We start from the raw sequence: 13,834 nt of genomic DNA, 5'->3' as shown, positions 1-13,834 counted from the left end.
ATCAACTTCTTCCAAACTCTTGTTAATTTTTATATTTTGACCTTCTCACATGAATCATAAATTTCTTAATGACATCTGGGATGAATCTTTTCCAGAAGACTTTCAATTTACTTTGCCCAGATCCATCAGAGGAATCACTATGACAGCTAATGCCTTATGAAATGTACATCTTAAATAGTAAGACTTGAAAGTTAAAATAACTGCTTTATCTATGAGCTGCAGAACAGAAGTTGTATTAGCAAACGTGAAAACAACAATAATTTCCTTGTACATCTCCATCAAAGCTCTTCAGTGACTAGGTACATTGTCAATGAGCAGTAATATTTTGAAATAAATCTTTTTCTCTGAGTAGTAGGTCTCAACAGTGGAATTAAAATATTCAGGAAACCATGCTTTCAACAGATGTGCTATCATACAGGCTTTGTTCTTCCATTTATAGCACATGCGCAGAATAGATTTAGCATAATTCTTAAGGGCCCTAGGATTTTTAGAATAGTGAGTGCTGCTTTCAACTTAAAGTTACCAGCTGCGTCAGCCCATAACAAAAGAGTCAGCCTGTCTTGTGAAGTTTTCAAGCCAGGTATTGACTTCTCTCTAGCTATGAAAGTCTTAGTTGGCATCTTCTTCTAGCAGAAGGCTGTTTTGCCTACATTGAAAATGTATTGCTTGGTGTATCTACCCTCATCAACTATTTTAGCCAGATCTGGATAACTTGCTACAGCTCCTCCATCAGCACTTACGCTTCACTGGGCTCTTTTATGTTATGAAGATGGATTCTTTCCTTAAATCTCATGAACCAACCTCTGCTACCTTCAAACTTCTTCTGCAGCTTCCTCACCTCTCAGCCTTTATAGAATTCAAGAGTTAAGAGTCTTACTGTGGATTAGGCTTTGACTTAAAGGAATGTTGTGGCTGGTTTGATTTTCTATCTTTTTCCATATTAGCAATAAGGCTGTTTTGCTTTCTTATTATTCATGTGTTCACTAGAGTAGCACTTTTAATTTCCTTCAGGAACTTTCCCAATAGAACAAGAGGTTAGTTTTTGGCCTATTTTGGCTTTCAACATGCCCTCCTTATTAAGTTTAATCCTTTCTAGTTTTTGAGTTAAAGTGAGAGACGTGAGACGCTTCCTTTGACTTGGACATTTAGAGACCATTGTCAGGTTACTAATTGGCCTAATTTTAATATTGTTGTGTCTCAACCAATAAGGAGGCCCAAGGAGAGGGCGGGAGATGGGAAACAGCTGGTTAGATGCTGGAGTAGTCAGAACACACACAGTTATCGATTGGGTTTGCCATCTTACATGGGCTTAGTTTGTGGAGACCCATAACAATGATAAAAGTAGCATCAAAGACTGCTGATCACAGATGATCGTAACAGGTATAATAATGATGAAAAAGTCTGAAATATTACGAGAATTACCAAAACATGACAGTGACACAAAATGAGCACACGCTGTTGGAAAAATGGCACCAACAGACTTGCTCAATGCAGGGTTGCCACAAATGTTCAATTTGTAAAAACACAATATTTATCAAAGTGAAGTGCAATAAAATGAGATATGTCTGTAGTATAAGGAATAAAGCCCTAGATTCTTACCTGCCACCAGCGTGAGCAAGCAGTTGATGGTTTCCTTTCCCACTCTTACAGAAAAATAAGGTCTTACCAGTTAGATTAAAGAGGGTCTAGATTCAGGTAAAACAAGACTAGATGGCAGCACCTGAATATAAAAAGAACTGTACATCTGCACATTTCACAGTAAAATCTCACCTCCCTTCCTCTTGCTCAGTTACAAGAACACTGACTCCTAGGCAGAACACTTTGTAGTTTCCTACATATCTCACCTCCCATCCCTTGCCATGTGCCCCAGGCCAGAGAATGTATTATTATTTTCTGGGCAAAATGAAAATACATAAGAAAAGACCTATACATAATGATGTGTGAGTGTCCTCAATTTAACATTTATTGATTGACTGAATGTCTATTTTGTGCAGGCACTATTCTTGTTGGTTGGAATATATCAATGAAACCAAGAACAACAAAATCCCTGTTCTCTTGTAAGCGATGTTCTAGTAATAAATGTAATCAATAAGTGATTACATAGCATATCAGGTAAGAAAAAGTGCATGGGAGAAAAACAGAGCAGGAAAAGGCAGCTGAAGTATTAGGGGCAGGTGTGTACAGCTTTAAATAAGGTGATTAGAATAGGCCTCAATGAGAAGGTGATGTGTGCAAAGACGTGAAGGAGGTGAGGCTTCCAGCCTGACTACACTATAGAAGGCCCACTAAGAACAAATTCTATGAACACAAACTGTTCCAAACTTACTATTTGTGCCTCACTCTTAAATAAGAGAAAATAGTCAAGGATCTCCTGGTATGTAAGAAACAAAACAAAACAGGACAGAAATTGAAAGCAGCAAGCAAACAAAGACAAAAAAAAGGAACTCCAAAGAAAGGCAGTAAAGGAAGCACTAGAATTTAAAAAAACAAAACAAAGTATCATTAACATCCTCAGTGATATAACATATTGCCTCCATGAAACAAGAACAGAATGTTAATTTTTTAAAATAGTCAAAGAACAAAAAGAGGTCTTAGAAATTTATATATATATACACACATATATATATGACGTTTTTGTCTACATACGCACACACACACACACACACACACACACACACAGAGGCAAAAACTTCTTTTTTTTGTTTGTTTTGCAGGCTGGAGTGCAGTGGCACGTTCTCGGCTCACTGCAACCTCTGCCACCTGGGTTCAAGCAATTCTCATGCCTCAGTCTCCTGAGTAGCTGAGACTACAGGCAAGTGCCACCACACTCTGCTAATTTTTGTATTTTTAGTAGAGATGGGGTTTTGCCATGTTGGCCAGGCTAGTCTTGAACTCTTCACCTCAGGTGATCTGCCCACGTCGGCCTCTCAGAGTGCTGAGATTACAGGCATGAGCCACCACACCTGGCCAAAAACTTCTTAATTTAATAGAAGTTAAATGAATTGGAAGACAAGAAAACAAAAGAAATAGAAAATGAGAAAATTAGGGTCCAATGCAAGAAGTTATCATAGCTAATAAATGTGAATTCACATAGACAACACAGAGAAAACAATTAAAAACTATCAAAGAACACATGAGTGTCTCCAGGACTCAAGGACAGGTATCTCCAAACTGATAGAAACCACTGAGCACCCTGCACAATAAAGGAAACACACACACAATAAGGCACAGTATCATGAAATTTCACAACATCAAGAAAAAGGAGATTATAAAAGCTACTTGAGAGAAAAATAGGTCACATGCAAAGCATCAGAAATTAAAAGTGGCATTGTATTTCTCAACATTTACGCTGAAACTATGAGGCAATGGAGGATGTGTTTAAAATTCTGAGAGAAAATTATTTCCAAACTAGAATTCCATATGTAGCCAAATCATCCCTCGAGGGTGAGATTAAAATAAAGTTTTCAGTCATGCAAGGTTTCAACAATTTACCTCCCATGTGGAGGATGTATTCCACCAAAAAAGGAAGTAAACCAAGAATGAGGAAGACCTGGGATCCAGAAATAAGAGGTCTCCCAAAAGAAAAAGTGAAGGAAATTCCCAGGATGATCTTAAAGGGATGTCTTAAGAATACAACTAAGAAGCAGACACCAAGACAGGGCTAGAAATACAAGAAATTTAGTAGGGGAAATGTCTGTAAGAGAAAATGGGGAGGGAGCCAGAGGAGGCTGAAAAAGCTGTTAGATGGTGTGATGGTTAATACTGAGTGTCAACTTGATTGGATTGGGGGATACAAAGTATTAATCCTGGGTGTTCCTGTGCGAATGTTGCCAAAAGAGATTAACATTTGAGTCAGTGGTCTGGGGAAGGCAGATCCAGCCTTACTCCGGTGGGCACAATCTAATCAGCTTCCAGTGAATATAAAGCAGGCAGAAGATTGTAAAAGGAGAGATGAGCTTAGCCTCCCAGCCTACATCTTTCTCCCGTGCTGGATGCTTCCTGCTCTCGAACATAGGACTCCAAGTTCTTCAGTTTTGAGACTTGGACTGGCTCTCCTTGCTCCTCAGCTCGCAGACAGCCTATTGTGGGACCTTGTGTGTAACTTAATGCTTAAGAAACTCATATACATACATACATACATATATATATCTCCTATTAGTTCTTTCCCTCTAAGAGAACCATGACTAATACAGCTTTTGGTACCAGGAGTGGTTCTAGAGGAATGGGTTGTTTTGTTGGTTTTGAGGTTTCTGGAGTTGGCTGCGTAATATGATTAGACCCAAAAATGCTAAGGACTCTACTTCTAACAGTATGGAAAACACTGATAGTCCTTGGTGTTTAGAGAGTTATGCAAAATAAATGCATTCAACACTTGACTCGCCACTCGTGAGCAGCAAGTTTAGTGACTCTACACATAATACCTTTGACCATATGTGGACAACCAAGGAACATAATGAAGCTGATTGGTTGCTCCTAAGTTCAGTGGACAAAGTGATTAAGAAAATGATGAACTCAGGGATTCTAACTCCTGGCTTCAGAAGCAGGTAATGAGCCTCAAATCTGCTAAGATTGCCCTGAGTGGGAGTTTTAATCCCTGTTAAAGAAAAAGCTGAAATTGTGGAAAAACAGACACGAGCTCTTATCATGTGAGTAGTTGACCTGCAACGAAAGACGCATGTACAGCCTTGCCAGGTGTCTACTGTTAAGTGAGGGCATTGATTGGAAAAGAATGGGACCCTGAAACTTGGAATAAGGAAGAGTGGGAGGACCCTGATGAAGCTGGGGACACTGAGTTTGTAAACTCTGATTAGGCTCTTTTGCCAAAAGAAACAGCTTCCCCATCCCCAGTAGTGGCAACATCCCCTCCCCGACCCACACTGCCATCAGCCTTTCCACCTTTGTCTGAGGAGATAAACCCTGTGCTGCCTGAGGCAACAGTGATGACCTCCCCTGAGGTAGTTGCTAGGCAAGAAAATGTTGATTCTCCTCAGAAGCCACCCCCAACACCCCTGTTTGCTTCTAGACCTATAGCTAGACTAAAGTCCTGGCAGGCTCCTGGAGGTGAAGTGGAGAGTGTGACCCATGAGGAGGTGTGCTACAATTGAAAAGAACTGTTTAAGTTCTCTAAAATGTATATAAACAGAAATCTGGAGAACAAGCATGGGAATGGATATTAAGGGTATGGATAATGGTGGAAGGAACACAGAGTTGTATCAGGCTGAATTTATTGATTTGGGTCCAGTAAGTAGGGACTCTGCTTTTAATGTTGCAGCTCAAGGAGTTAAAAAAGGTTCTAATAGTTTATTTGCTTAGTTAGCTGAAATATGGATTCAAAAATGGCCCACTGTGAAAGAGCTAGAAATACCTGATTTCCCTTGGTTTAATGTAGAGGAAGGGTTCCAAAGGCTTAGGGAGATTGGGATGGGGTAGTGGATTAGTCACTTTAGACCTACTCATTCCAGCTGGGAGAGTCCAGAAGATATACCCTTGACCAAAGACTTGCAAAACAGATTTGTGAGGGCAGCAACTGCATTTTTGAAGAGTCCTGTAACTGCTCTTCTCTGTATGTCAGATCTAATGATGGGAACCACAGTCACTCAACTACAAAATTTAAATAAAATGGGAATAATTGAATCCCAAGGTGGCAGGGGCCAAGTGGCAGCACTCAGTCATCAAGGCAAGGTGGGCATAGCTACCATAATGGACAGCAGAGACAAAGCAGCAATCAGAATAGTCTGCTTGTGTAGAGCTCTGGCATTGGCTAATTAATCATGGTGTTCCTAGAAGTGAAATTGATAGGAAGCCAACTGCATTCCTACTTAACTTTTACAAACAGAAAACTTCTAGGTCGAATGGACAAAGTACTAATCTGAATTATAAAAACAGAGAATCACGGCCTCTCAATTTCCAGACTTGAGCCAGTTTACAGACCGGAACTCCTTGAATGAAGGGGAGGCCAGGTCCCCCTGAGGAAGGACCCCACTACATTACCGACAATTTATGCAGTGAATCTTTCTCCCATCCTTCCCCAAGAAGACCCCTGGCCTTTTATCAAGGTAACTCTGCATTGGGGAAAGGCTAATGATCAGACATTTTGGGGACTACTGGACACTGGCTCTGAGCCTACATTGATTCCAGGGGACGCAAAGCGTCATCTTGGTCCTCCAGTTAAAGTAGGGGCTTACAGCCGTCAGGTAATTAATGGAGTTTTAGCTCAGGTCTGACTTACACTGGATCCAGTGGGTCCCCAGACTCATCCTGTGGTCATTTCCCCAGTACCGGAATGCATAATTAGCATAGACATAATTAGTAGCTGGCAGAACACCCCCATTGGCTCCCTGACTGGTAGGGTAAGAACTATCATGCTGGGAAAGGCCAAATGGAAGCCAACAGAGCTACCTCTACCTAGAAAAACAGTAAATCAAAAACAGTATCACACCCCTGGAGGGACTGCGGAGATTAGTGCCACCATCAAGGACTTGAAGGATGCAGGGATGGTAATTCCCACCACATCCCCATTCAACTCTCCCATTTGGCCTGTGCAGAAGACAGACAGATCTTGGAGAAAGAGAGTGGATTATCGTAAGCTTAACCAAGTGATGACTCCAATTGCAGCTGCTGTACCAGATGTGGTTTCATTGCTTGAGCATATTAATATATCTCCCGGTATCTGGTATGCAGCCATTGACTTGGCAAATGGCTTTTTCTCCATTCCTGTGGCCCATCAGAAGCAATTTGCCTTCAGCTAGCAAGGCCAGCAATATACTTTTACTGTCCTACCTCAGGGGTATATCAACTCTCTGGCTTTGTGTCATAATCTTATTCGGAGAGACCTTGATCACTTTTCCCTTCCGGAAGATATCACACTGGTCCATTACATTGATGACATTGTGCTGACTGGATCCAATGAGCAAGAAGTAGCAAATACACTGGACTTACTGGTGAGACATTTGCATGCCAGGGGATGGGAAATAAATCTGACTAAAATTCCGGGACCTCTACCTCAGTAAAATTTCTAGGGGTCCAGTCGTGTGGGTGTTATTGAGATATTCCTTCTAAGGTGAAGGAAAAGTTACTGCATTTGGCCCCTCCTACAACCAAGAAAGAGGCACAACACCTAGTGAGTCTATTTGGATTCTGGAGGCAACACATTCCTCATTTGAGTATGTTACTCCAGCCCATTTATCGAGTGACTGAAAGGCTGCCAGTTTTGAGTGGGGTCCAGAACAAGTGAAGGCTCTGCAACAGGTCCAGGCTGCTGTGCAAGCTGTTCTGCCACTTGGGCCACATGACCCAGCAGATGCAATGGTGCTTGAGGTGCCAGTGGCAGATAGGGATGCTGTTTGGAGCCTTTGGCAGGCCTCCACAGTGAATCACAGTGGAGGCCTCTAGGATTTTGGAGCAAGGCCCTGCCATCTTCTTCAGATAACTACTCTCCTTTTGAGAGACAGCTCTTGACTGGGCTTTGGTGGAAACTGAACGTTTGACTATGGGTCATCAAGTCACCATGCAACCTGAACTGACTACCATGAACTGGGTGCTTTCTGACCCATCTAACTATAAAGTGGGTTGTGCACAGCAGCATTCCATTAACAAATGGAAGTGGTATATACATGATCAGGCTTGAGCAGGTCCAGAAGGCACAAGTTACGTGAGGAAGTGGCTCAAATGCCCATGGTCTCCACTCCTGCCACCCCGACTTCTCTCCTGCAGCCTGCACCAATGGCCTCATGGGAGTTCCCTATGATCAACTGGCAGAGGAAGAGAAGACTAGGGCCTGGTTCACAGATGGTTCTGCATGATATGCAGGCACCACCCGAAAGTGGACAGCTGCAGCACTACAGCCCTTTTCTAGGACATCCCTGAAGGACAGCAGTGAAAGGAAATCTTCCCAGTGGGCAGAACTTTGAGCAGTGCACCTGGTCGTGCACTTTGCATGGAAGGAGAAATGGCCAGATGTGTGATTTTACACTGATTCATGGGCTGTAGCCAATGGACTGGCTGGATGGTCAGGGACTTGAAAGAACCATGATTGGAAAATTGGTGACCAAGAAATTTAGGGAAGAGGTATGTGGATGGGCCTCTCTTGAGTGGTCAAAAGCTAAATATATTTGTATCCCATATGAGTGCTCACCAATGAGTGACCTCGGCAAAGCAGCAGTTTAATAATCAAGTAGATAGGATGACCCGTTCTGTGGACACCACACAACCTCTTTCCCCAAGCACCACTGTCATCACCCAATGGGCCCATGAACAAAGCAGCCATGGTAGCAGGAATGGAGGTTCCACATGGGCTCAGCGACATGGACTTCCACTCACCAAGGCTGACCTGGCTAAGGGCACTGCCGAGTGCCCAATTTGCCAGCAGCAGAGACCAACACTGAGCCCTTGATGTGGCACCATCAGTCAGCTACCTGGTGGCAGGTTGATTATATTGGACCTCTTCCATCATAGAAAAGGCAGAGGTTTGTCATCACTGGAATAGGCACTTACTGGATATGCCTATCCTGCATGCAATGCTTCTGCCAAGACTACCATCTGTGGACTCACAGAATGCCTTATCCACTGTCATGGTATTCCACACAGCATTATCTCTGACTTTATGGCTAAAGAAGGGTGGCAGTGGGCACATGCTCATGGAATTCACTGTTCTTACCATGTTCCCCATCATCCTGAAGCAGCTGGATAGACAGAACAGTGGAATCGCCTTTTGAAGTCACAATCACAATGCCAACTAGATGACAACACTTTGCAGGACTGGGGCAAAGTTCTCCAGAAGGCTGTGTATGTTATGAATCAGGGTCCAATATATGGTACTGTTTCTCCCATAGCCAGGATTCACAGGTCCAGGAATCAAGGGGTGGAAGTGAAAATGGTACCACCATCACCCCTAGTGATCCACTGGCAACAGTTTTGCTTCCTGTTCCCACAACATTACGTTCTGCTGGCCTAGAGGTCTTAGTTTCAGAGGGAGGAATGCTGCGACCTGGAGACACAACAACGATTCCATTAAACTGGAAGTTAAGATTGCCACCTGGACACTTTGGGCTCCTCCTATCTTTAAGTCAATAAGCTAAGAAGGGAGTTACAGTGTTGGCTGGGATGACTGACCTGGACTATCAAGATGAAATCAGTCTACTACTCCACAATGGAGGTAAGGAAGAGTATGCATGGAATACAGGAGATCCATTAGGACATCTATTAGTATTACCATGCCCTGTGATTAAGGTCAATGGGAAACTACAACAGCCCAACCCAGGCAGGACTACAAATGACCCAGACTCTTCAGGAACAAACTTTGGGTCACTCCACCAGGAAAAAAATCCATGACCTACTGAGGCACTTGCTGAAGGCAAAGGGAATACAGAAGAAGGTAGTCATCAATACCAGCTACGATCATGTGACCAGCTGCAGAAATGAGGACTGTAACTGCCATGAGTATTTCCTTCTGCTTTTGTTAAAAACATGTTTGTGCATGTATAGACTTGTACTAAGAAAATATCTTCATTTTATTTCCTTTTCCTTTATCATGTGACATAAGATTTACAGACTTCACATCAGCATTTAAGTATTGTTAACTTTATGTACTAGTATTTGGGTTGGGAATTGATGCATTTCTGGCTGTATGAAGGATAGTTGTATCATGTTAGGTGTAACTATGACCCATTATTGTCATTATATGAAGATGATGTAGGATCTCAGGAGATGTGTATAGGTTCAAGTTGACAAGGGGTAGACTGGCGATAGTTAATAATGAAAGTCAACTTGATTGGATTGAGGGATACAAAGTATTAATCCTGGATATGCCTTTGTGGGTGGTGCCAAAAGAGATTAACATTTGAGTCACTGGGCTCAGGAAGGCAGATCCACCCTTAATCTGGTGGGCACAATCTAATCAGCTTCCAGTGAATATAAAGCAGGCAGAAAAAATGTAAAAAGAAGAAATGGGCCTAGGGTCCCAGCCTACATCTTTCTCCTAAGCAGGATGCCTCCTGCCCTTGAAAATCAGACTCCAAGTTCTTTAGTTTTGGGACTCGTTCTGGCTCTCCTTGCTCCTCAGCTTGCAGACAGCCTATTGTGGGACCTTGTGATTATGTAAGTTAACACTTAACAAACTCCCCTATATATATATATCCCACATACATGTCCTATATAGATGTATAAAATAACATAGGATATATATATTATATATAATATCCTACATATAGGATATACGTTCATCCTATATATAGGATAAAAATTATATATACATATAAAAAAAATCCTATTAGTTCTGTCCCTCTAAGAGAACCCTGACTAATACAGATGGTGATGCAGGTTCGACCCAGGGGAAGGAGACAGGGAAGGAAGGCAGGCTGGGTGGATATGTGTTAGGCTGCAGTGCCAGTCTAAGGAAAATCTGATGAAACTGTCCGTCAGATGACTCAACGTCTCCCAGGAATGAGCCTGCTTTAGTGTCCCTGTTGTGCTCAGTCACTGACTGGGTCAGAATCTGAGAAGCATAGCCTTGGAACAAACATGGTGATGGATTTCAGAGAGCAGCAGCTGGAGTCATCAGTCAGTTACTGTTAGTGGGCAGAGATCTGAGAGGAGCATTCTCATGGTCACCTGTGGCGACTTCGTAATGTGTCAACTCAAGCTAGTCTAAAGTACGTTTCTCAAGATTCCCTTACCCACAATTCTAGTGAGATGAGACACAAGAGTTCTTTTCATGCAAGATTTGGAGAGCAGGATGTGAAGGCTATCTGTCACCCCACTAATCACCAGGGTTGATTCAGCAGATCTAGTTGGCTAGATTGGTGTCACCTTCCTCCCTCACTGCTCTGTGTGCATCCCTCCCAAAGCTGTGTGCTTGGTCAAAGAGGACAACCCTCCCTGATAAAGGAGGACCACTCTTTGGTCAAGAATATACGAGTAGCTATGCTTCCCTCACAGAATCCCCAAACAAGCTCTCAAGATTTTGGAGAGCAGAAGAGAGGCAGCAGCCATTTTATTTTTACACTGAAGACAAGCAGGCGCTTTTATAGATCACATACAATGTCACTATCTACTGCTTCACACCACTGTCATGGGGCAAGAACCAGGACTACAACTGACTCTCATTCCCTTAGATCTTCCTGCAGGCTCTCTAACTCCTAGGTTAGGTGAATGTTTAGCTCTAAGAAAAAAGGTATCAACTTCTTCTGCAGGATACTCGTCACAAGATTGGAGGCAGTGAGCATGGATGACTCCAGTTCATCTTCATGGGTTCCAGCCTGTGCTCATAGGTTCCAGATCGTTCTTGCTCTCCACCACTTTACATAAATCTTCACTTTCAACTTCCTGCCCTATGGACTTCAAGCTCATCTGTTTACATCAGATGTGAAAACTACAGTCTTACAGAATTTATTTAACCAACTTCTACTTGGGAAAGGTAGAATCCCTGTAGTAAATCCCTTACTATACAACCCTGGTCTCCCTCAATGCTCTCTGCTTTTCTGAGGAACCTTCCACTGACAGCAGATGAGCTGGAAGTCCAGGAGGGATGTTACCAGGAAAAAATGTGGAACTGGAAGTTACGGGTTGCTGTTTCAAGAAAGAGTTTATAGATCTGTCAGAAAATTTACAGACATGTTGGTAACCAACATTTTAAAAGTTAAGAAACAAAGGAGGTAAGTATTAATTCCAGGAAAACAAAATAACGCCTAAAAAAATGTAAGCATTAGGACATGGTATGATTCAGGCATAAAAACACTTATGTGATCATAATAATGAAAACATGCATAATGATTTCAACAAATACCACAAAAACCTACACTAGTAAGATGAAGATAAGCAAAGTAGATGAGAGAAGGAATGGGATTAGAGAGCTAAATCCTGATGTGTTATAGCAAATATGATTAGATCACAGCTTTAAATATAGATATGTACACTTTATTTAGAATTGTACACATCTAATACAGGTATCTATGTACATGCATTTAGAAATATGAAAATAAATATTTCTACAATTTTTTAACAAAAAATGGCTAACAGAGCTAACAGGATTGCTCCCAAGGAGTGAGGCAAGAGTGTGGGGCAGGGTGAGAAGTATGATTGTTGCAAGTGCTACCGCAAGTATTTCATGCTATTTTTTTTTTAAGAGATGGGGTCTTGCTAGGTTGTCCCATCTGGCCTTGAACTCCAAGGCTCAAACAATCCTTCTGCCTCACCCCCCAAGTAGCTGGTACTATAAGCACATGCCATCATACCCAGCTCTTTCACACTTTTAACCAACATACATGTTTTACTGTAGTAAAAAGAAACATTAAATTATGAAAATTCAAAGTTAGTATAATTGAAAATAAAAAAACTATGAGTTAGTGAGTTAGCAAAACAAAAAAGAAAGGCAGAAACTTAACAATATCAAGTCTAAACTACTTAGAGTTCAAAAACAAGCACTCAATGCTGAGGTACATATTCACAGGTGGTAAAACTATAAGGACAATTAAGAAAGTTATCATAAAAAGGTAGGATCATAGTTTTCCCTAAAGGGTAGGGGAAGGTTTGTGACAGGAACTGAGATACTCATAATGTTCTATTTCTTATACCAAACAGATATGTGTGTGTGTGTGTGTGTGTGTGTGTACATGTGTGCATGCATGCACGTGTGTTTTATGGACTTTGGAGAACAGGGAAACACTAAGGACACAACAGAAACTCCAGAACACAGTTGCCGAGTTCCTCATGCTATCCATGAGATTTAGTTTTTACCAAGTCCTTCATACTCCAGATAACACCACGATTTGCTGCTATGCAAGCTCTAAAATAAATAAACATATTGAAATGTATCTTTTATCTTAGAACAAAAATGAAACAGAATTGTATGTATGGCAGGTATGAGAAAATCTTATCAAATATATAGAAATTTAGACTGTTCACATGTATGAGTAATTTTTAAGGTACAGCAAATTAAAAAGTACACTATCATTCTACTACCATAATTTTTAAAATGTTTTATTATGCTGAGATTACGGGCATGAGTCACTGCACCCAGCCCTATCACCATAAATTTTAACAGTAAATAAATATTGAAAACAAAGAAAGGTTAAAACTAGCCTTTAAGTAAACATGTCAGAAATATATCTAAGAAAACAGGCTATTTCATATCATGCCACTGGATTATAACCCACTGAGAAACAGGCGGGGGAATCATAAATTTAAAATGCCAAACAGTCACTATAAAACACTTTTTATATAAGTCATTTAACTATTAAGTAAACAATTGCTTATTTAAAAATCCAGATAAAGGCGAGACACAATGGCTCACACCTATAATCCCATGTCTTTGGGAGACCAAGATAGGCGGATCCTAGAGTCCAGGAGTTTCAGAACAGCCTGGCCAATACGGCAAAACCCTGTCTCTACAAAAACCACAAAAATTAGCAGGGCATGGTAGCATGCCAGTAGTCTCAGCTACTCAGGAGGCTGCGGCGGGAGGATCGATTGAACCTAGAAGGTCTAGGTCCTAGTGAAACATGATTGCGCTACTGTACTCAAGCATGGGCAATAGAGCAAGACCCTGTCTCAAAAAAAAAAAATTCCAGTTGAAGCAGAAAGATACATGGAGACCAAGTTACCTTTAAACAACTGATAACAATGAAGCCTTAAAAAGGCCATTTTACAACTGGGCCTGGTGGTTCACGCCAGTAATCTCAACATTTTGGAAGGTGGAAGGGGGAGGATAGCTTGAGGCCAGGAGTTCCAGACTAGCCTGAGCAACATAGTGAGACCCTATCTCTACAAAACAAAAATAAAAGTAAATAAATAAAAGGTCATTTCAGAATCAAGTTGCTTTCAAAAGGACTACTAAAAA

The 13,834-nt window shown here is 41.5% G+C and overlaps 1 protein-coding gene across 4 annotated transcripts in view; it reads right to left on the bottom strand.

Annotated features, from left to right (window-relative positions):
• Positions 1 to 13,834, bottom strand: part of LOC105463406 (anaphase promoting complex subunit 10) — a 287,195-nt gene that overhangs the window by 214,054 nt on the left and 59,307 nt on the right. The gene's annotated exons all lie outside the window — the stretch shown is intronic.

The sequence above is a fragment of the Macaca nemestrina genome, chromosome 3 (assembly GCF_043159975.1).
Source record: "Macaca nemestrina isolate mMacNem1 chromosome 3, mMacNem.hap1, whole genome shotgun sequence".
In the NCBI taxonomy this organism is placed as follows: domain Eukaryota; kingdom Metazoa; phylum Chordata; class Mammalia; order Primates; family Cercopithecidae; genus Macaca; species Macaca nemestrina.
This window is presented reverse-complemented; position numbering and strand designations above follow the sequence as displayed.